Source organism: Marmota flaviventris, chromosome 12, assembly GCF_047511675.1.
Source record: "Marmota flaviventris isolate mMarFla1 chromosome 12, mMarFla1.hap1, whole genome shotgun sequence".
Classification (NCBI taxonomy): Eukaryota; Metazoa; Chordata; class Mammalia; order Rodentia; family Sciuridae; genus Marmota; species Marmota flaviventris.
In genome coordinates, this window is record NC_092509.1 from 977,605 (window position 1) to 998,413 (window position 20,809).

A 20,809-nucleotide genomic window follows, 5' to 3' on the forward strand; every position below is an offset into this window, starting at 1 on the left:
CTATGTATAATAGAAATATGTCTTAATACTATAAAAGCTATCTATGGTAAACACATGGACAATATTCTCCTCCTCCTCCTCCTCCTCCTCCTCCTCCTCCTCCTCCTCCTCCTCCTCCTCCTCCTCCTCTTCCTTCTCCTCCTCCTCTTCCTTCTTCTTCTTTTTGGAGTAAGGAGACTTTACTGAAAACAGAAAACAGGGAACAAAGGTTTACAAACAGGAATGTGGACTCCTAGCAAAACAAAAACAAAGAACAAAAAGGGCAGGGAGGAGGGGTGTTGGAAGGACAAAAGTGGGTAGTGAGAGCAAGGAAAAGGCTTAATATTTTTTTTTTTCTTTTTCCCATTTCTTTAAAAAAAAAAACACAAGGAAACACACAGGGACACACAACCATTTGTTCACGAATAGAAACATAAATGGTGCAGAATCTAACACTCTGTTCTTCTCTTTCCCAAAAGCAAAACAGAAAAAGAAAAGGCAGCCTGGAGGCTGTGCCCCATAGAGACCCCTTCCGCAGTGGTGTGTAGGAAGGGGCAACCTGCGGGTTTGTGCAACACCTGGCAGCAGCGCAGGGAAAAGAGGCGGGGGGGGTGGAGGTCATGGACTCCACCCCCCTAAAGGAGCAGGGGGTCCAGCTTGTCAAGCCCAGGGCACCCATGGGGATCCCTGGGGACCGGGCCCTCTCCGAGTCCTGGGCACCCTCGGGGAGGTGGTCGCCAGGGTTGCACCCTCCCAAGTCCAGGGCGCTCAGGCCATCTCCCTCCCCTTGTGAGCCCGCCCCTCAAGGAGGGGGGCCGCGCATGCACCCAGTGCTTGGGCTCTGTACAAGGGCACCTGATGCTGGGGCAGCAGCTGGCAGCCACTGTTGACATGGCTGAGGACGTTCTGCTTGAGCTGCGCCACCTGCTCAGTCAGCAGGCTCCTGGTGGACTCCAGGTCCTGTTCTGGCTCTTGACCTCTTCACTTTCTCCTCCAGGGAGAGATGCTCCAGTTTGCCCTTGGGGCACTTGGAGGCTGCAATGCAGTTGAGCAGCCAATTGCTCTCAGCCTGGATGTGTTACTATGTGCCCATGTCGATGAGCGATATCCACAGGCTCTCGCTGAAGCTTGGCAAGTCGGGCACCTTCTGTGGCTCATCCTTGAGCACAGCTAGGCATGGCAGCCCCAGTGCGCGGGGTGGGGCGGGGGGGGCGGCAGTGACGGGGAGAAGGGAACGGAATTGGAGGTGAAGGGGACATTTGCAGCACCCCCCGCCCCACCCCTGTAGCTGCTCAGGTTCCTGAAGACCGATGTCAGCTGGGGGGTGAGGGTATGGCGCCTGATGCCTGACAGAGGGTCCTCTTGCAGAGGCTGCAGCAGCAGCAGCAGCAGCAGCAGTGGGGCTGCACACTCGCCAAGCTGGTGCTGCTTTTCCAAATCCTCCAGGGCCTTGACAAACTCCTCGGTGAACTCCTGCTTCTCGTTGGCCAACATCTTGGGGTAGAAGAACTGTGTGCTCCTCCGTGTAGTGGTAACCAGCCCATTGGTCTGGATGATGAGGCACTCGAGCTCAGGAGAGGAGAGCTTCAGCAGCCTCAGGTAGGGCTGGAGAGCAGGCTGTCAGGGGGCACCTGTTGTGTGTGCAGTTTGCAGATGGGGGGGCAGAGTTGGCTCTGCTGGCACCTGTTCCTTCAGGCTCAGCTTCAGGGCATCATTCTTCACCACGCTGCCTGCTGCCCATCTTGGCGCCTCAGGGACAAGTGGGCCAGGGACACAAAGTTGCTGCCACTGCCACTGACGCTATTGCCCAGGCTTCTCAGTGCCTCATCACCATAGAAAAGTGTTTCCACCCTCTGCTGCACCAAAGGCTGTCTCCGCTGGGGGAGGGTGGCCAGGGCCTTTGTCCTGGGGTCTCCCACCCGCTCCCCTGCCCAGTCAGTCCTGGGCCCACCCTGCCAGTGGGCTCTGTGCCTGGCCCTTCTGTGGGGGGCTCCTCAGAAACATTATTATTAAGGGAGAAAAAATTAAAGAATTCCCTCTAAAATTGAAAAAAAGCAAAAAGATGCCTTTTTTTGTCATTTTATTCAACATCATCCTTGAAGCTCTATCCAAAACAATTAGAAGAAAGAATTAAAGATAATGAATAGAAAAATAGGAAATCAAACTATCACTATTTGCTAATGACATGCTTCTATATTTAGAAAATCCAAAAAATTTCACCTGAAAACTTTCTTGACTAATAAATTTAGTAAAATAGTATAACATGAAATAAACACTCAGAAAGCAAATGAATTTTTATAATGAAGTGTTTGAGTCTGTAAACAAGTCAGGATGGCACCTGGCATTTTGCCAGAGAAATGCTAGAGTCTGTAAACAAGGCTGGATGGCGCCTGGCAAAATGCCAGAGGAAGTGGTTTGTGAAGTAACAAAAGCAAGCCATTAAGTGTGGAGATTCCTTATTGGTTGACTGCTGTATCTAGTTTATGCTAATAAGATAAGCTGTGTGGAATGTATAAATACCGCTCCTGTCCTACAGTAAACAGCTCCCATTCCTGCTGTATCAATGTACACAAGTTGTTCATCACCCACCCACCCCCCCCCCCCGCTAGTTTGCTGCAGCCGGACTGCGGCAATGAAGCAATGAATCCAATGTAAAAACAAATTAGGAAAACCACCCCATTAACAATGGCCTCAAAAAGAAAAAGAAAGAATAAAATAAAATACTTGGGAATCAAACTAAAAAAGAGGTAAAATACCTCTACAATGAATACCACAGAACACTAAAGATAGAAATTGAAGATCTGAGAAAATGTAAAGATGTTACATACTCTTGTATAGGCAGAATGATCATAGTCAAAATGGTGATACTAACAAAATAGTTATAGAGATTCAATGCAATTCCTTTTAATCTCCCAATGACATTCTTCATAAAACTATAAAAAGCAATCATGAAATTCATTTGAAAAAATAGGAGAGCCACAATAGCCAAAGCAATTCTCAACAAAATGAGTGAATCAGTAGGCATCACAATACTAGACCTTAAACTATACTACAGAGACATAGTAAAAAAAAAAAAAAAAAAAAAAAAAAGTACCAAAAGACATATAGACCAATCCATACTAGACAAAGGTGAAAAAAACATAAATTGGAGAAAAGAAAGCCTCTTCAACAGTTGGTGCTGGGAAAACTGGAAATCCATATGTAGAAAGATGAAATTAAACTTCTATATCTCACTGTGCTCAAAAATCAACTCAAAGTAGATAAAAGATTTAGACATGAGAATGGAGACCCTAACAAAAAAAAAATGTCCACATCCTCATCCTGTTAGCTTAGGACCTGACTTCTTGAACAAGACTCCTAAAACACAAACAGTAAAATTAGGAATCAAAAAATGTGATGGATTCAAACTAAGAAGCTTATTCTCTGCAAAGGAATCAATCTATAACATGAAGAGAGAGCCTACAGAATGGGAGAATAAATCCTTAGCACAAACACATCAAATAGAGCAGAAATCTCCAAGATATATAAAGAACTCAACAAACTTATTGCCAAAAAAAAAGAGACATAACCCATCAACAAATGGATGAAGGAACTGAAAAGACACTTCACAAAAGAAGAAATACAATTGATCAACAAACACATTAAAAAGACCATCATCTTTAGCAATTAGAAAAATGCAAATAAAAGCTATTTCAATATTTTATTTCACTGCAGTCATAATGGCAATTATCAAGAATACAAGCAATAATATTGTTCATGAGAATGTGGGAGGCAAAGGTACACTCATACATTGCTTGTGCCATATCAATGTATTCACAATAGCTAAGCTACGGAACCAACCTAGGTATCCTTCAACATATAAATGAATAAATAAAATGTTATATATAATATAAATAATATAACATTTATATATATATATATATATATATATATATATATATATATATATATATATATATATATATACACACACACACACAAACAAACATACAGCCACACACAGATAGATTAGCCTGTGTGGCTGTATGTTTGTGTGTTTGTGTGTGTGTTGTGTGTGTGTGTGTGTGTGTGTGTGTATGGAATATTACTCAACCCTAGAAATAATAAAATTATGCCACTTGCTGGCATATATAACTTGAGAATACCATGCTAAGCTAAATAAACCAATAACAAAATTTCAAAGGCTTAATATTTTATCTGATGTGCAGATGCTAATTCACAATGGAAGGCACTAGGGAAGAATAAATACACTTTGATTTATAGAGAGGTTAGTAAGGGAGGGAAAGATGTATGCGGTTTTGAAGGATCATGAAATGGATCAGATATTATTACCCTGCATGCTTATGCAATTACATGACTGGTGTAATTCTGCATCATGTACAAAAAGAAAAAAATATGAAGTTATACTCCATTTATGTATGCTGTGTCAATGCATTATACTGTTATGTATAGCTAATTTTAACAAATGCCAAAAAGATAGAATCAAATAAATTACAAAATACAATAATTAAAACACTGTTTTACTGAAATAGAAAGCAACATATAGACCAATGCACAGAAAAGAGAACAAGGGTAAGCCCAGACATTCACTGCACAATCATCTTTGAGAATGGGGCCAATAATACAGAATGAATAAAGGATAGTTAGTCTCTTTAACAGATGGTGCTGAGGACACTCAATATCTGCACAGGGAAGAAAGAAAACAAAAATTTATCTTACATCATATCAAACATCAACTCAAAGAGGAGAAAATGTAAAGTGAGAGGTGAGCCTGTATAATTCCTGGAAGACAGTACTGGGGTCCCATTTACCAATCTCTTCCCATCCTACTAAGGTGACAAATATGATCACTACACAGTGTTATATGTATTAAAATATCATGCCATACAACACAAGCAGATGAAGTTGCTATTTTTAATCTAAAATAGAAAAAAAGAAAGAAGAGCATAAGTTTGTGAGCAAAACATACAAAGAAAACACAGAAGAAACACTTTACAAGATAGCTCTAGGTAATGGTCCTTTTGCTATGACAATAAAAGGACAGGGAAGAGAACCATGAACAGAGAAGTATAATTCCATTAAACCAAAAGCTTCTACACAGCACAGTAAAGCATGAACAGCGAAGAGATTCAACTGTTGGAATGAGAGAAATGACTGACACATCACCTGAGAAGAGTATAAAATCTGAAACACAAAATATCCCTATGAAAAACCATTAAGTGAGCTGGGTACAGTGGGACATACCTTGAATATCAGTGATTTGAGAAGCTGACGTGGGAGGACCACAAGTTAAAAACCAGCCTCATCACGTTAGCCAGGCCCTAAGCAACTGAATGAGACCCAGACTCTAAATTAAAATAAATAAATAAATAAATAAAACTCTGGGGAAGTGACTCAGTAATTAAGTGCTGTGGGTTCAATCTCTAGTTGCAATATATAAATATAAACAGAGAGTAGCATGCTGGTTGCAAAGAAATGTGGTTAGGGTAAAATGTGGTGCTGCTCTTCGATGGATATAAAATTTTAATTGCATAAGATAAACAATTTCTAGATATTTGCAGCATAATTCTGTAGTTACACTTTACAATAGTATAATGTTCACTTACATGTTTTCAGAGTACATATATCCTACTTAGTGTTCTTACTATTGTGCAAGGGAGGAAGGGAGGATACAAGGGACTGAGGGAGGGAAAGATGATGAAGAGAGTGTTGAAGCCAGAAGGCAGGGAAAGGAGGACTAGCCCCATGATGCTCTTCCTACACAGTCAGGATTCCTGCTCAAAGTGGACCTGTTCTTGATTGAATATTCACTGTTGCTATCATAATTTTTATTGATTTTATCTTACTACTTATTTTTCAAAAGTAAATTCCAAGAAGGCAATGGACCACAGGTATAAACACAGCACATAAATGTAACCTGCAGGTATAGTGCTTTTGGACACTTCATAAACATTGAGTTTTCATTCCCATTATCACAAATTCCAGTGGGCCACGGAAATATGGGAGCTAAGAGAGAGTTGGGTACAAAGTGACCATGTCCTATCCACAAGTATAAAAAAAAAAGGGAGCATGATGAAACCCAGGTAGGACACACATTAATGTCGAACCAGAATTAGATTCAAATATAGAAAGAAGACAGCTTTGTCACTCAAGGTATTTCACTGTGTTAACCCAACTTTCCAGCTGAGGATGTGAAGGGATAGGGAAAGCAGGGTAATCCACAGTCACTTTTCTCCCAGCTCTTTCAAACTCATTAACAAACCAGCTGGAGAAATTGTTCACAGTTATCAGGGTGTAATAAATGCAATTGCACTGGTTCTGTGTAACATATTCACTGCTTTGGTATTAATGAACACAACATGGATGTGTAAGCTCTCCAATGTGACTTTCTCATAAGTTTGCATTTAGAATTGATATGGCATACAAAAAGATGAATGTTAGAAGTCTTGCTAATAATTTAAAATTCTGTAGTAAGAAGGACAATTAAAAGACAAATTGTACAATGACATATGAAGAGATCACAGAAGAAAGAAATAGATTTCTGTGGCATGATGTCAATGGTAGAGGTCACCTGCTTTTAGACAGGGAGTCTAAGTTTTCATTTTGCATTGGTCCTGACAAATTACACAAGTTGCCCTAAAAATACCAGTAAAAAGGTGTATATTTCCCTGGAGAAAGTGGTGATTCTAGCATCATGAAAGATAAATTTAAAAAAAAAATGAGCCTTAACATATGAAGGAGGAAGAGAATGAAGAGTAGGAGGAGAGTCTCTCAAGGTTTCCCACATGTGAATTCCTGATAAATGACATAAGAACTAAAGTAAAAATCCTGAAAGATTGAAAGCTGGAAAATATGAGCAATAAAATAAAAAAAATTAATATTAAATTATAAGTGAAAGCAACAAATAAATGTATATTTACTGAGAAATATTGACTACATTGATAAAAATGATGGGAAAAAAATCTTTCATATACAAGAGTTCAAAACAATACAGGAGAATAGCATCCCATCCTGCATGTGGAGCTTAGTATCTTTGTCATTTTATGGGTGGGCAGATTCAGTGACTTGATTGCAACAAATAGTGAAAAAATAAGTAAAATATTACAGTCCCAAAGGATGAACTTGGCACAAACTACCTTGACAGTGGATGGACTGTAGCACTTCAAATATTTCAGTGACCATCAGATAACCTCATCATGCTGTGACAACAAGGCACTTCAAAACCGTACGATTTCTTCCAAAATTATTTAATCCATTATCTTTATAGGTGACTAACAATGACCATTTTCACAAGCAGGAAACAAACCATAAGGATACTCTCTTCCTCAGTGTTGAGTGCCTACCTTTCAGTGATCAAATAGAATAATTAGTTTTAATTTGTTTTTAATTAACAAATATTTACTGCACATGTTAATGGAGTTGAGCATAATATTTCCAAATGCATGGTACACAGTGATCATATCTAATTATCTATCTTCTACTTTCATTGATTGCCCTGCCCCAGCACCCTTTGTACTCTCCAGAAATTACTATTGGGCTTCCATATTACTTCTAAAAAATCAACTCTAAGGTGTAGGTGATAAACATGGTAATAGAAAAAAGATTTCTGCAGTCAAAAACAAACATTTGCAGGAATGAACTCTCCCCACATCTCTGAGAACATAAATGTTAACACCTGGTTGAGTCTCCCTTTATCTCATTGTAAACAACCAGAAAAATGACCTCCAGCTATTGCCTTCACTATGCTGACCTTATTTTTTCCATAAATCTTCAATTTGGCTTCAATTCCCACCACCTGAGGACAGAGGTTCCACTGAGATTATCAGAAACCCCTATGGCACCAAAACTCAAGGTCCCTCCTTTGTCACCCTGTGGCTCACTTTTTAGTGTTTTTTAGAACAAGAGGTTCTGCCTTTCTTTTTAAAATCACCTCTTCCAGAAATTCATGTCATTACATTTTCCTGGTTTTCTATCTCCTTAACTGAATGCCCACACTCTGTCTTCTTCATATTATTTCCTTCTCCGTGGCTAAATATAGGTGTGTTCCCAGCTCAGAGAAATGCTCCCTGTACTTATATATCTTCACCCAAACCTGAGTCATGCTCAGTCTCATTGCAGTATTTTTCACATTCCCCTGCCTTCCAAATATTCATTTTCTTCCCAGTCCTCTCCTCTCACCTTATGTGGATATCAAGAAGAAATCACAAACATCAACACAAAAGCCTTCTTCAAGACTAACACACTTTTTCCTGCCTCATGTGGTTTTTCTGCTCCATACAGGAATGCTTTTGCCAAAAAGCTCTGAATATTCACTTAGGCCTACAGATGCCCAATGAACAACTACAAGTGAGATAACACTTGGCATCTCTGAGATATATTTATTCTATTTAATGGCTTTTAATAATCACAGCATAGAAAATAGAAAGAAATACCTGCAATATTAGTAAGGACTCCTGAAACATTCCAGGCACAACAGGTGTAGAAGGAGGCCATGATTGAATTGAAATCCTTATCCCACTTCTGAATAAATTTTGAAAAAAAATATATGTGTGTGTATGTGTGTGTGAGTATATATATATATATATATATATACTCACACACACACACACACACACATATACACTGGGTAGTTAGTGTAATACTCCCTTTCATAGCTGGATGATTAATTTCATACATACAATTAATGAAGATTTGTACAAAAAAAAAAATAAAAAGCTGCTTGTAAAGCAAGTACTGAAGAGTTTTCTAAAGTATTTCTTAACCAAGCCAGCCAATAAGTAGGCAGATACTCTGGTGGAAGATAGAAAAATGTCAAAAGTACAGTTCTGATACCATCTAGTGTCTAATTAGGAATTAGCACTTCTAACAATGGGAAAGTACCCACATTACGCAGAGCAGTAAGTACAAGTAGGGATGAGACAGGGATTCTTGAAACCTAAAAGAGGGGTGAGGAGATGCAACTGGAGAAGCAAGCAAGGAAGGGATCTTTAAGGAGACCTTTATCTCACAGCTAGGAAAGGATTGGGGCAGCTAAATGATATGGAGAAGGGTGTGTTTTAGAATAATTGAGAAGGTAAACATTGCCATGGATGGTAACATTAGATCAGATGCCTAAAGGGGGTCAGTACTTCATGTCTCTTTAGTGCCTGAATTCTTGGGTCAGTCCAGGGGAATGGTAGCCCCCACAAAAATGAGAGCAGAGATTCCTTGCTGTTTTGTTCATGTCTGTGTCCTCTCTGCCTAGGACAGAGCCTGGTACTATAGTTTTTTTTTTTTTTTTTTTTTTTTTTTTTTTTTTTTTTTTTTACAAGGAGTTATGTTTCCATATATAAAATTAATGAAGGCTGTGGTTTTGCCTAGAGGTAGAGTGTTCGTCTATTATGCATGAGGCATTGGGTTCAAGCCTCACCATAACATAAAAATAAAATAAATGTATTGTGTCTACCTACAACTAAAAAATGAATGTTTTAAAAAAATACTAAATGATAATACTGTCAAAATATATCCCCTGCCCCATCCATTGCAAATTGCCTTTTAGAGAATCATGAAGCTGGAACTTGGCCTTACACCAGCCTGAGAGTCAGATGTCACTTTGTGTCCCACTTTACAGACTTAGGGAGTGTCCCAAAGTAGCACCTGGAAAGAGCCAAGGCCTCTTCCCTCATCAATGCTTTTTTTATTGTCCAGGTGCTATGAAACCCCTGCCTGTGAGTGAGTGAGTGAAGGGGACTGTGCGATCCAGATCAGACTCCAGCAAGTGACGGCTGCATCACAGGCTTACCCTCTCTGGACTTCAGGGTCTCAATATGTAAACAGCAGGCACCAAGAGAAGTCTCTGTGAACACACAGGAAAAAAAATTATTGTTCCCCAAAAACAAAGTGTCTCAGGCGATATCCCAAGGACCCCTTCAAGAAACCCCATGGGACCCAACCAACCTGAAAATATAGAAAGTGCACAGCATCCAATGAGTGGGAGGAAGAAAGAAAGGCTGTGCCATGGCATCTTCAGCCTCCCTCCATTGCCTCAGTGGGTAAGAGGGGAAACTGAGGCCCCCAATGGAACAGACATTGAGGTCACATTACTATCTCAGAGGCCAAAGACCCTGCTTCCCCTCTGGGTCCACAGTGAATCCTGACAGAATTACCGGATGGATGCCTCTCCTGACTCCATTTGCCTCCTGTGGATGCACCCACCATGCCCTCTGCTCCTGCATTACTGTGCCTCCTGGTTCCTAGGCTGTGCTCACCTAAGGGGTCCTGGGTAGGGTGCTGCCTCCCACGTGCTTCCCCTGCTTCTCCCCACCCACTGTTCTTACAAGTTGGGCTCCATTCACTCAGGCTGACTCTGCCTCACCAGCTCTGCCCACAAGGTCCTCTCCACTTTTTTCATAGGTGCCACCCAGCATCTGGCCTCTTACCTCCATTGTTTTGAGAGCCACGCCCACTCCACCAATTTGATCCTCTGCATTCTGTCCACATGACTCATCCTCCGATGACATATTTAACACTCTGGGATTGCAGGTTTTTCCCTCTAGCCCTGGAACCTTTGCAGTCTGGCTTGGCCCAATTCCACCAGCATCCACTAGCATACCAAATGGCTCTGCTCTTCTTCATTAGCCATGGTTTTCCATCAAGTTCACTCCTACACCAGCCTCACTGTCACCTGGCCTCTCCACTGCTCCTTGAAAACTCCATCTGAAATGAATGAAAGAGATATTGCTGAGATATCCATGGTTGTGACACCACTGAGTCTAAGGGACAATTACCTTTGGGCTCTGGTCACATTTGAACCCCACATCTTCAATGGTTCACCTTGAACCACTCTGCTAACCACAGAGTATCTCCATTTACAGAATTCCAACTGATGATAATACTTTTTTGCATAAATGTGAGCATGTTTTCAGCACTGTCTTTGTATTATGGATGCAGAAGAGGCACTGTACAGCAACTAGCAATGTCCCTGCCCTATTTGTGAAAGAGCCCAGCCAGATTTAAAAAGCATGTTTTCAAAGGACATGCCCTTCTGATTTTTTTTAAGCTCTGTGGCCTTCAGCACCTTCTCTCCCCCTTTCAGCACAGGATGGGCACAGCTATTTGGCAAACAAGAGTCATCTGTGATCTCTTCTCCAGCCAGCCTGGGGCATCTCAGAATGAGGAAGCATAGGTATCTGGTCATGGCCATCTTTTTCAAGGTTCAGTCTCAGAAGAGAAAGCCTCTTTATAATGACTTCTGTATAACTATGGTTTATTCTGACAACCTGACACAATGCTGTAGAGACAGGGAAGCAGTTGGGGACTTGGGCTTCAAGCTGCAGAAACTGAACTAGGTGATTTATTTTTTTAAGAAAAATGACACTGGGGAGGTCAAGGAATCTGATAGCAAAGTTTTTTTTTTTTTTTTTAAAGAGAGAGTGGGAGAGGGAGAGAGAGAGAGAGAGAGAGAGAGAGAGAGAGAATTTTTTTAATATTTATTTTTTAGTTCTCGGCGGACACAACATCTTTGTTTGTATGTGGTGCTGAGGATAGCACGCATGCCAGGCGAGCGCGCTACCGCTTGAGCCACATCCCCAGCCCTGATAGCAAAGTTTAATAAAACCAGGAGCTGGGTTTTGCCAGGTGATTTCAGTGGCCAAAATCCATTTACAGTTCTCACTGAACCCCATTGCTATATGAGCACACTGAAAGCCTTCCTGCTGTTGCTTTGTTGTGCAAAACAACAAAGAGAAGGGGTCCAGTAGGCTGGGTATAGGTATTGGCTGGGAGTACAAATTCTTCACATTCAACTAGGTATTAAAGGATAAATTGAAGTATGCTAAAGAGCAAAGGAAAGGACATTCTAGGTAAGAACACCATTTGTGATCTCACAAAGAAATTTGTGTCCTCTCAGAATCACACAACCACACTATGCCAGGTGCTTTTCTCATCATGTCATTCAATATCTCCAAACCTTTCAAAAATAGTGCCATACTTTGGGAAACTTATTTCATTGTTCCACAAAAATGCTAAAGGCTTCTATAAAGAATTCAAAATATACAGCATAATACTGCAAAACTGGGCAAGGGGTGGAAATCTTGCCAAAACCCAGTGCCCCAAACACCAGAATTAACATTAGGCAGTATCATTTCCCAGGAATTTTTAGTCACATAGATTGGAGGGTGAATAAAAAAAACAAGGATGGGTAGAAAGAAAGAAAATAATTTGATTAAAATGAGGTTAAATGTGGGCTGGGTTTGTGGTTCAGTGGGAGAGTGCTTGCCTAGTGCACACGAGGTGCTGGGTTATATCAACACCACATAAAAACAAAAAAAAATAATGGTTAAAATTATAAAAAGTTATTAAATATGAAAAAAACTGTCGCGACCCCTTGCCCGCAAGGAAGACGCAACTCCGAAATCTTCTCTCAGTAGTTTTATTCGGGCCCTTGATATTTATTATACTTTCTTCTTCTCTTCTTCCCGGATGCCCTCCCAGCCTTAATAAAGCATCCCAAGCCCCAATGCAAAGCTGCCGCGTGGAACTCTCTCACAGGGTGGTGAAAAATCATGTGCCAACTCTCTCAGATAAGGAGTTGTTTGTCACATACCACAGCGGAGCCAGCGCCATCTCGTAATGGCGACCATAGTCTGCAGAAACGGCAGAAGCGGCTCACCACAGTTCCCCCTTTTCTGTTTTATTAAAACAATACAGGCGAGAGTAGAGGTCCTATCCCACTGTGCAGAAGTGGCTGCATAGTATGGCTCAGTCCTAAGGAGGCGCCTTCCCCAGATCCGAGGCCATATCAGCCGACGCCTTTTTTCGTGGGGCGGGGCGTGGACGCGTCTAACCCGCATGCAATAGGACATGCTCTCCTTGAGGTCCACGTCAAGGATCACTCAAGTGCAGTGCCTTGCCTCGCATCCTGTATCGTGACGATGGTGGACGAAGGGGGATAGCTGAGGCTGAACTGTGGCTGTATTAATGACAAACAAGTTGACAGCACCCTGAAAGAAAGGCACGGACTTTAAAGCGATAGTAAAGCACTAGTGTGGAAACCCATCTGCGTGCAATGGCAGCAAGACCGGCAGAGTGCAAGGGCTTTCCAACACTAAGAGAATAATAAGGAAAGTCATGTCGATCCCAGTGCAATGTTATAATAACTTGGGGTGCAACGACCATGACAAAGGTTTACTGTTTAAGATGCGCAAGCCAGACTTGAGGTGAGTTGCCATTTTCTAAAGCTGCAAGAGCTTGTATGATCATAGCCTTTTCTTGTGCATGGCGAGTTTTAAGGCGACAGAGAAACCACAAACAAAGTATAACACTGAAGCAACACATTGCACCAAAAATGCCTACTCCCACCCACTCTTTGAAGAAGGAAAAAGCAGAAGATATCCAATCGGTGAATTGACCCAAAGTCACTGGTTCGATACGGGTACTGTTCAAGACAGCAATCTGAGTTAGTTGAGACTGGATCAAGTTTTCTGCTGCCAAGGACCAGGTTCCGGATAGATATTCCCCGATGATGCGGGAGGCATTTCTGGAATCATTAAATCTGACAGAGGTTATACATAAATGTGCACGTTGATCAACACAACCCAAAAGCACTAAGTCAGCCAATTCTTCTACCTGAGCTTGGAGTAAATCTATCCTTTGGTTGGCAGCTAAAATCCCTGACAAAATATGTTGATTAATTGAATTTTGGGATTCAAGTATAGTGGAAGTTTGTTGAACAACTTGATTAATAGTGGCAGCAGTTTGTACTTGACTGGCCATGGCTACTCCAGCTGTAACTGCTGCAGCAGCAGACACTGCCACAGCTGTCACTATAGCTGCCGTAATTCCAAAATCTCTGCGGACTCTGAGTAGTTCAACAATGGGGAATTTATCTGGGTCCGCAGTGACTGGGATAGGGACAAAGGTTGGAATTTTCATAACCACTGCTACAGTCCAAGAACCATTCCAACACTCAGATAAGAGACAGGTAACACTAGAACAATCCAGCATCCCCGACGAGGTATTGTTAGCCAAAAGGAGCAAGAACGGGGATTGGACGCAGACCATTGCAGGAGGCAATGTAGCATTATGTAGCAAAGAGTTGAGCGAAACAGATGTGAGCCTATTACCTCGTTCACTTTTCCTAACAGTGCCAGAAACATTAGCCAGCCAGGTTTTGGCTCCTAGCAATTGAGCCAATGCAGAAATATCAGCTGAAGCCCCCTTCTCATTGGAAATCAGCCATTGAAACCAGGACCAACCTACTCCTGTAGAGGAGTTGGCACTATGGTTAAAATTATAAACATACCTCTTAAGAGAGGGGGAAAAGGAGAAACCCTTAGTAACTTGAAGTTTCTCCCAAGAATGATCCTGACAAGGCGTAAATGTTGGAGGGAAACCAAGATTAGGGGTACAGTAAGGAGAGGCCTTGAAATGAGTGGCATTGTAAGTACTATTAGAAGAAGGAGGCACTGGGATTAGTACCTTGGAGATCATGGCCAAGGTAGTTATGTTTAAAGCAGAGCTATTTACAGGGGTCCCTGAACCTGATTGCTTCCCCGAAACTACTTGGCTCAGTACAGCATTAATAATACTCCCTGAGACCTGCTTGGACCGCAATGGGTCCTCCCAGTTAGTCAGATTTTTGGTCTTAAGGCTAATGCAATTAGCGTTTCCAAGGCTGAAACAAAAAACTCCTGTGAGATTAACCTGAGATCGATTAAAAATGCTTTCCACGTCCCCTCTAGGAGAGGCACAGGGAGCAGACATCTCACATGAGGTAGAGAAAAGAGTGGGGAGGACACTAGAACTACCATGAACCGGCATCGGCATTGGCCAAGCCCGTGCCACTGCCCACCACTGCATTGGTGTCGTCTGTGCCATCGGCACCAGCACCAGAACCAGAGCACGTAGCAGAGTGAAGATCCTCATCACAGGGTTGCTGTGGTATCTCTTGTTGCTGGTCGGTTGATGTCAAGACTCTTCTTGTCAGGCGTTCAGGGACCCACAACGGCTCCGTGCGATCCTGGGGAAAAACACATACAGATCCTCGTGCCCATGTCAGCACGGGGTCGGGGCCGTTCCATTGGCCTGTAAGAACATCCTTCCACTTAACATAACCAATCACAGAGGGCTGAGGGGACACATGTCTATCAGCCACAGAGCGACCATGAATATCCAAATTTAAAAAATTAATGGTAAAGAGAGCTAAGGACAGGCGTTCTTTAGGAGTGTGTTCAGCTCCTATTCCCCCTTTTTGTTTTTGTAAAGTTTCCTTTAAAGTGCGATGAGCACGCTCAACAATGCCTTGTCCTTGAGGATTGTAAGGCAGACCATGAGTAAGTTGCACTCCCATGGTAGAACAAAAAGATGTAAATTGTCTGCCAGTATAAGCAGGTCCATTATCAGTCTTAAGGGATGCAGGAGCACCCCATGCTGCCCATGCTTCTAGGCAATGAGTGATAACATTACGTGCCTTCTCTCCCGACAAAGCAGAGGCATGAATAACTCCAGAGCACGTATCAACAGAAACATGTACATACTTGAGGTTACCAAAGTCAGGTATGTGCGTCACATCCATTTGCCAGACAACCAATGGTTTTAATCCCCGTGGGTTCACTCCATAAGTAGGGGGATGAAGAAATGTGACACAATGAGGACATTGTAATACTATCTGACGAGCATCCGCTCTTGAAATGGAAAAACGCCTGCGCAGCGTTAAAGCATTAACATGGAAATTTTGGTGAAATAATTTAGCCCCCTCTAAGGAGGAAGCCAAGCATATCAACTGGCCTCTAGTGGCTGAGTCCGCACAGGCATTACCCTGTGATAACGGACCAGGAAGAGAAGTATGAGCCCGTATGTGCATTGGATAAAAGGGAGCAGTGCGGCTACAGATAAGTTGTTGAAGCTGATTAAAGTAAGCAGATACATTATGGGCATTACTAATAGCTCCCACGGCCTCCAGGACTTTGAGTGCTTGTACCACATAAATGGAGTCCGAGATAAGATTAAAAGGAAAAGAACACTGTTTAAAAACCTCAATAACAATTTGCAATTCAACCCATTGTGGATTACCAGGAGCAAATTGATGCTGAACAGGGGGAGAATCATTAATTACATAAGCTCCCATTCCAGACTTGGAACCATCAGTGAAAATATTAACAGCCCCCGGAATTGGATTGGGTGAAGTTACCTTAGGGAAAATGATGGGATGTTCTTTAACAAAATGGAGTAATGGATGGGAAGGGTAATGATTATCAATAGCCCCTTGAAACGAGCAACATAGAATAGCCCAGTTGTCTAGAGTAGCACACAAAACATTAAGTTGAGCCTTAGTATAGGGTATAATAAGAGAAGAAGGTGATTGTCCAAAAAATTGAATGCTTTGGTGAATCCCTTTAAGTGCTAACGCTGCAACAGCATCAGGATAGTATTCTAAAGATTTTCCTGGGGATATATGTGGATGGATCCATAGTAAAGGCCCATCTTGCCACAGTACTCCAGTAGGCTGCCGCATAGTGGCAAGCACACATAACTGGAAAGATTTATCATTTTGGAGCCTGTATAGAGTAGCATGTTGTATAGCTTCTTCTACTGTTGTAAGGGCCGCTCTAGCCTCTTTAGTGAGGCTACGAGGAGAAGCAAGATCTGGATCACCCTTAAGGGTAGCATACAAAGGCTGGAGCACACCATTAGGAATATGTAAATATCCCCTTATCCAATTAATATCTCCCAACAGTTTTTGAAAATCATTCAGAGTTTGGAGATCTTGAGTTCTTATGGTGATTTTTTGTGGTTTTAGTTTATCATACCCAATTATTGCTCCCAAATACTCAATAGAATTCCCCGTTTGAACCTTTTTAGGTGCAATATGTAGCCCATATTGAGCTAACAGCTTTACTAAGTCTTTATAGGCCTCATTAACTATCTGTTCTAATTTAGCGGCCAATAACACATCATCCATATAATGAATAATCCTGATGAAGGGATACTTACGTCTGAGAGGTGCAAGTGCCTTCCCCACATATATCTGGCACATCGTGGGACTATTAGCCATTCCCTGTGGCAACACTACCCACTCAAACCTAAGATCTGGCTCCTCGTGGTTACACGAGGGAAGGGTGAAAGCAAAACGTTGTGAGTCTTTAGGATGCAAAGGAATAGAAAAGAAACAGTCTTTAATGTCAATAGCAATAATATGCCAGCCCTGAGGAATAGAGGAGAGCAGAGGTAGCCCTCTTTGAATGGGCCCCATAAGTTGCATTTGAGCATTAACTGCTCGTAAATCATGTAGTAGGCGCCACTTTCCTGATTTTTTCCTAATAACAAATATGGGAGTATTCCATGGAGAAGTAGAAGGTTGGATGTGACCCAAGTTTAGTTGTTCTTTAATTAAATTATGGGCCGCTGCCAATTTAACCGAGGGAAGAGGCCACTGAGGCACCCAAACAGGCTCCTCGGTGAGCCATGTTATGGGTATTTGAGCCCCAGTGGCCCCTAGGAAAAACCCAGACCAAATCTGTTAAGCTTTTGATGACCTTGCACAGGATGCCTACACCCCTGTAGGTGTTTTCCTAGTCCTAGACCTGGCCTATACCCCATATTTTGCATAATCTGTTGAGACACCGGAGAATAGTCATTACTAAGAGTAAACCCCATGTCTTTCATCAGATCACGACCCCATAAAGAGATAGGTAAATCAAGTACATAAGGCTGAAAGGTGCCATTGTGTCCTTCTGGGTCCTTCCAAGATAGATGTCTACAGCTGATTTGAGGGGCTTGGGCATATCCCAAACCTCTTAGTGATTGATCTGAGAGCTGCACCGGCCACCCCTTTGACCAGTCCTTTTGTGCTATTATACTACGATCTGCTCCAGTATCTAGCAATCCCAAAATTGATTTGCCTTCTATGGTTAAGGTTAAAGTAGGACGGTCATTCATATCTAAGGACAAATAAACAGAATTCCCTCCAGTGACTCCAATCTCATCACTTGTCCTTGAAAAAGAATCAGCAGGAAAGCGGGTATGCAGACTGGGTAGAATTAGCAATTGAGCAATCCGGTCTCCTGGGGAAATGGACACAATACCCTTTGGAGCTTCCACCATAACCTTTACTGATCCTACAGTATCAGGACTAATGACTCCAGGAAAGACATGAAGACCTTGTAATATAGAGGATGCACGTCCAATTAGCAAGCCTACAGTGCCAGGTGGTAAAGGTCCTTTGAATTTAGTTTCCACCAATTGGACTCCCATCTTAGGTGTTAGTACGAGTCTAGAGGTGGAACAGAGGTCCAATCCCGCGGCACCTGTAGTGGCTCTCCGCGTCTCATGGGATGGCGTAGAGATGGCCATGTCTCGGGTTTGGGTGTGACATTCTCCATTGCCCCATATATTTGTGGGCCCTGAGGTCGGGGGCCCCTTCGGCCGTTTTTTGGCCCAGCTGAAACAGGCTGTCCATAGATGTCCCACACTGATCTACACTCTTTTGCCCAATGCTTTCCCTTTTTACATTTTGGACACAGCCCCGGTTGACGAAGGCCATTGGAAGGGCCACCGCGAGGGGGTCCAGTAAAATTATCTTTTTTAGGACATTCACGTCTGAAATGACCAGGTTGACCACAATGGAAGCATGTTCCGGCACCAGGACTGCCCCCTTTTGCCATCCGAAGGACAGCAGCTGCAAGACCTGCATTAGTTAAAGGTCCTCCAATCTCTCTACACACTTTCATCCATGCTTCTATGCCCTTATTTTTATAAGGAGTGATTGCTGCTTTACATTCCTTAGTGCACTGCTCAAAGACCAATTGCTTGATAAGGGGCATGGCTCTATCAGGATCCCCAAAAATCTTTCCAGCGGCATCCACCATCCTTGCTACAAAATCTGAAAAGGGTTCTGTAGGGCCTTGTAGAATCTTGGTCAAATTACCAGACACCTCTCCTCTATTTGGAAGCGACTTCCATGCCCGAATGCAAATGTTGTTAATTTGATCATATGCCTCAAGAGGAAATCCTGTCTGTTGATTTGCAAATCTACCCTGCCCTAAAAGCATATCCTTGTCCCAATGGGGATGTCCCGCCGCATGGTTTTGGGCGGCCTGCTCTATTGCGCCCTCTAGCACGAATGCTCTCCAGTCCAGATATTTACCCGGGGAAACGCAAGCCCGAACAAGGCTAGCCCAATCAGAGGGAGTCATACAGTATCTAGATAGATTCTCCACCTGAGTCAGTGTGAAAGCGGCATCCACCCCATAAGTGCGCACAGACTCCGCCAGGGTCTTTACAATTTTAAAATCTAAGGGTTCATGGACTCTTCCCCTGTTGTCATCCTGAAAAACTGGATAAGCAAGACCCATCTCAGCGTGAACAGCCCTCCATGTTTGGGCATGGAAAGCTCTCCCCGAAGTGCCTCCACCATACGGCGGTGGATCCGGGGGATCGTTTTTCCTGAGCTCCTGTTTCTTTTTGTTCCCTTCTTCTGTAGCTAAACTCCCTAGCTGACAAGACAGCCTCCCGAGCTCTTCCTCCTCATCCTCCTCCTCCTCTGACCCACTTTCGCATGGGGGTGTACGCAGCGTACTGAGATCTGGATACAACCGTCTCCTCCCCCGTGTCATGCTCCGCACACTCCCCTCTTCTCGAGTCACTTCGCTTTCTGTCGTCTCCGACTTTTCCTCATGTAATCGCTCTAAAACCTCCTGTCCTTTAGCAAGTGCTTCCTGGCATCTGCCATCCGTAAGGCAACCACGGACCATTTTCCAAAGGGGTATCACCCCACCCTCTAACATGCCGTGCTCAGATGCAAAATCAAGATCTTTGCCTAATTTATCCCAACTAGGCACAGTAAGGCTGCCCGAAAATGCAAACCACGGTGCAGCGACATCTACCTTTTGTAAAAATCTCTGTAGTGTACTATGCTTCACTTCCAGTCCCTTGGAACGTAACAGGCCATCTAGGGCCAGAAGAAGCGGACTTGAAGATGTGGCACCCATGACACAACGACAAAAAAAATACAGACAACAAAAACACACTGACACAGCGAAAGAGACACAGAAAGCAAAAGCGAAAGTAGACGCAAAAGTACACGGCGCGGCTGCAATAAAATGCAAGGCTTCCTCTTTCATTACAGACAGAGGAGTTGCCCCACTTTCTTCGCGTATCCCACTTACCTGGGACTAACCCCGCTTTAATCGCGGATCCCCCTTACCTGGGGACTGACCCCGCTTTAATCGCGGATCCCCCTTACCTGGGGACTGACCCCGCTTTGATCGCGGATCCCACTTACCTGGGACTAACCGGTGCACCACCCCTGACTACTGAGAGTTCTGATTTTCCCGGGTCTCGGCACCACTTGTCGCGACCCCTTGCCCGCAAGGAAGACGCAACTCCGAAATCTTCTCTCAGTAGTTTTATTCGGGCCCTTGATATTTATTATACTTTCTTCTTCTCTTCTTCCCGGATGCCCTCCCAGCCTTAATAAAGCATCCCAAGCCCCAATGCAAAGCTGCCGCGTGGAACTCTCTCACAGGGTGGTGAAAAATCATGTGCCAACTCTCTCAGATAAGGAGTTGTTTGTCACATACCACAGCGGAGCCAGCGCCATCTCGTAATGGCGACCATAGTCTGCAGAAACGGCAGAAGCGGCTCACCACAAAAAACAGCATTTTCACTTGAATTTATGGAAAGAAAAAAACAAAATCAGTAAAAGAGAAGTAGCTGCTAACATGACATATTTATTTTGTGATAAAAATGCTTGTTTGATATAAGAATACCCCAATATTGTGATTAAAAATGTGTCTCAAAAGCTAAAAAATACCATTAAAAAATCTGAGGATGAGGCTCAGTGGTTATGTTC

The 20,809-nt window shown here is 42.9% G+C and overlaps 1 pseudogene; it reads right to left on the bottom strand.

Annotated features, from left to right (window-relative positions):
- Window positions 1-20,609, bottom strand: LOC139707868 (endogenous retrovirus group K member 5 Gag polyprotein-like; annotated as a pseudogene).
- Between the last annotated feature and the right edge of the window lie 200 nt (window positions 20,610-20,809).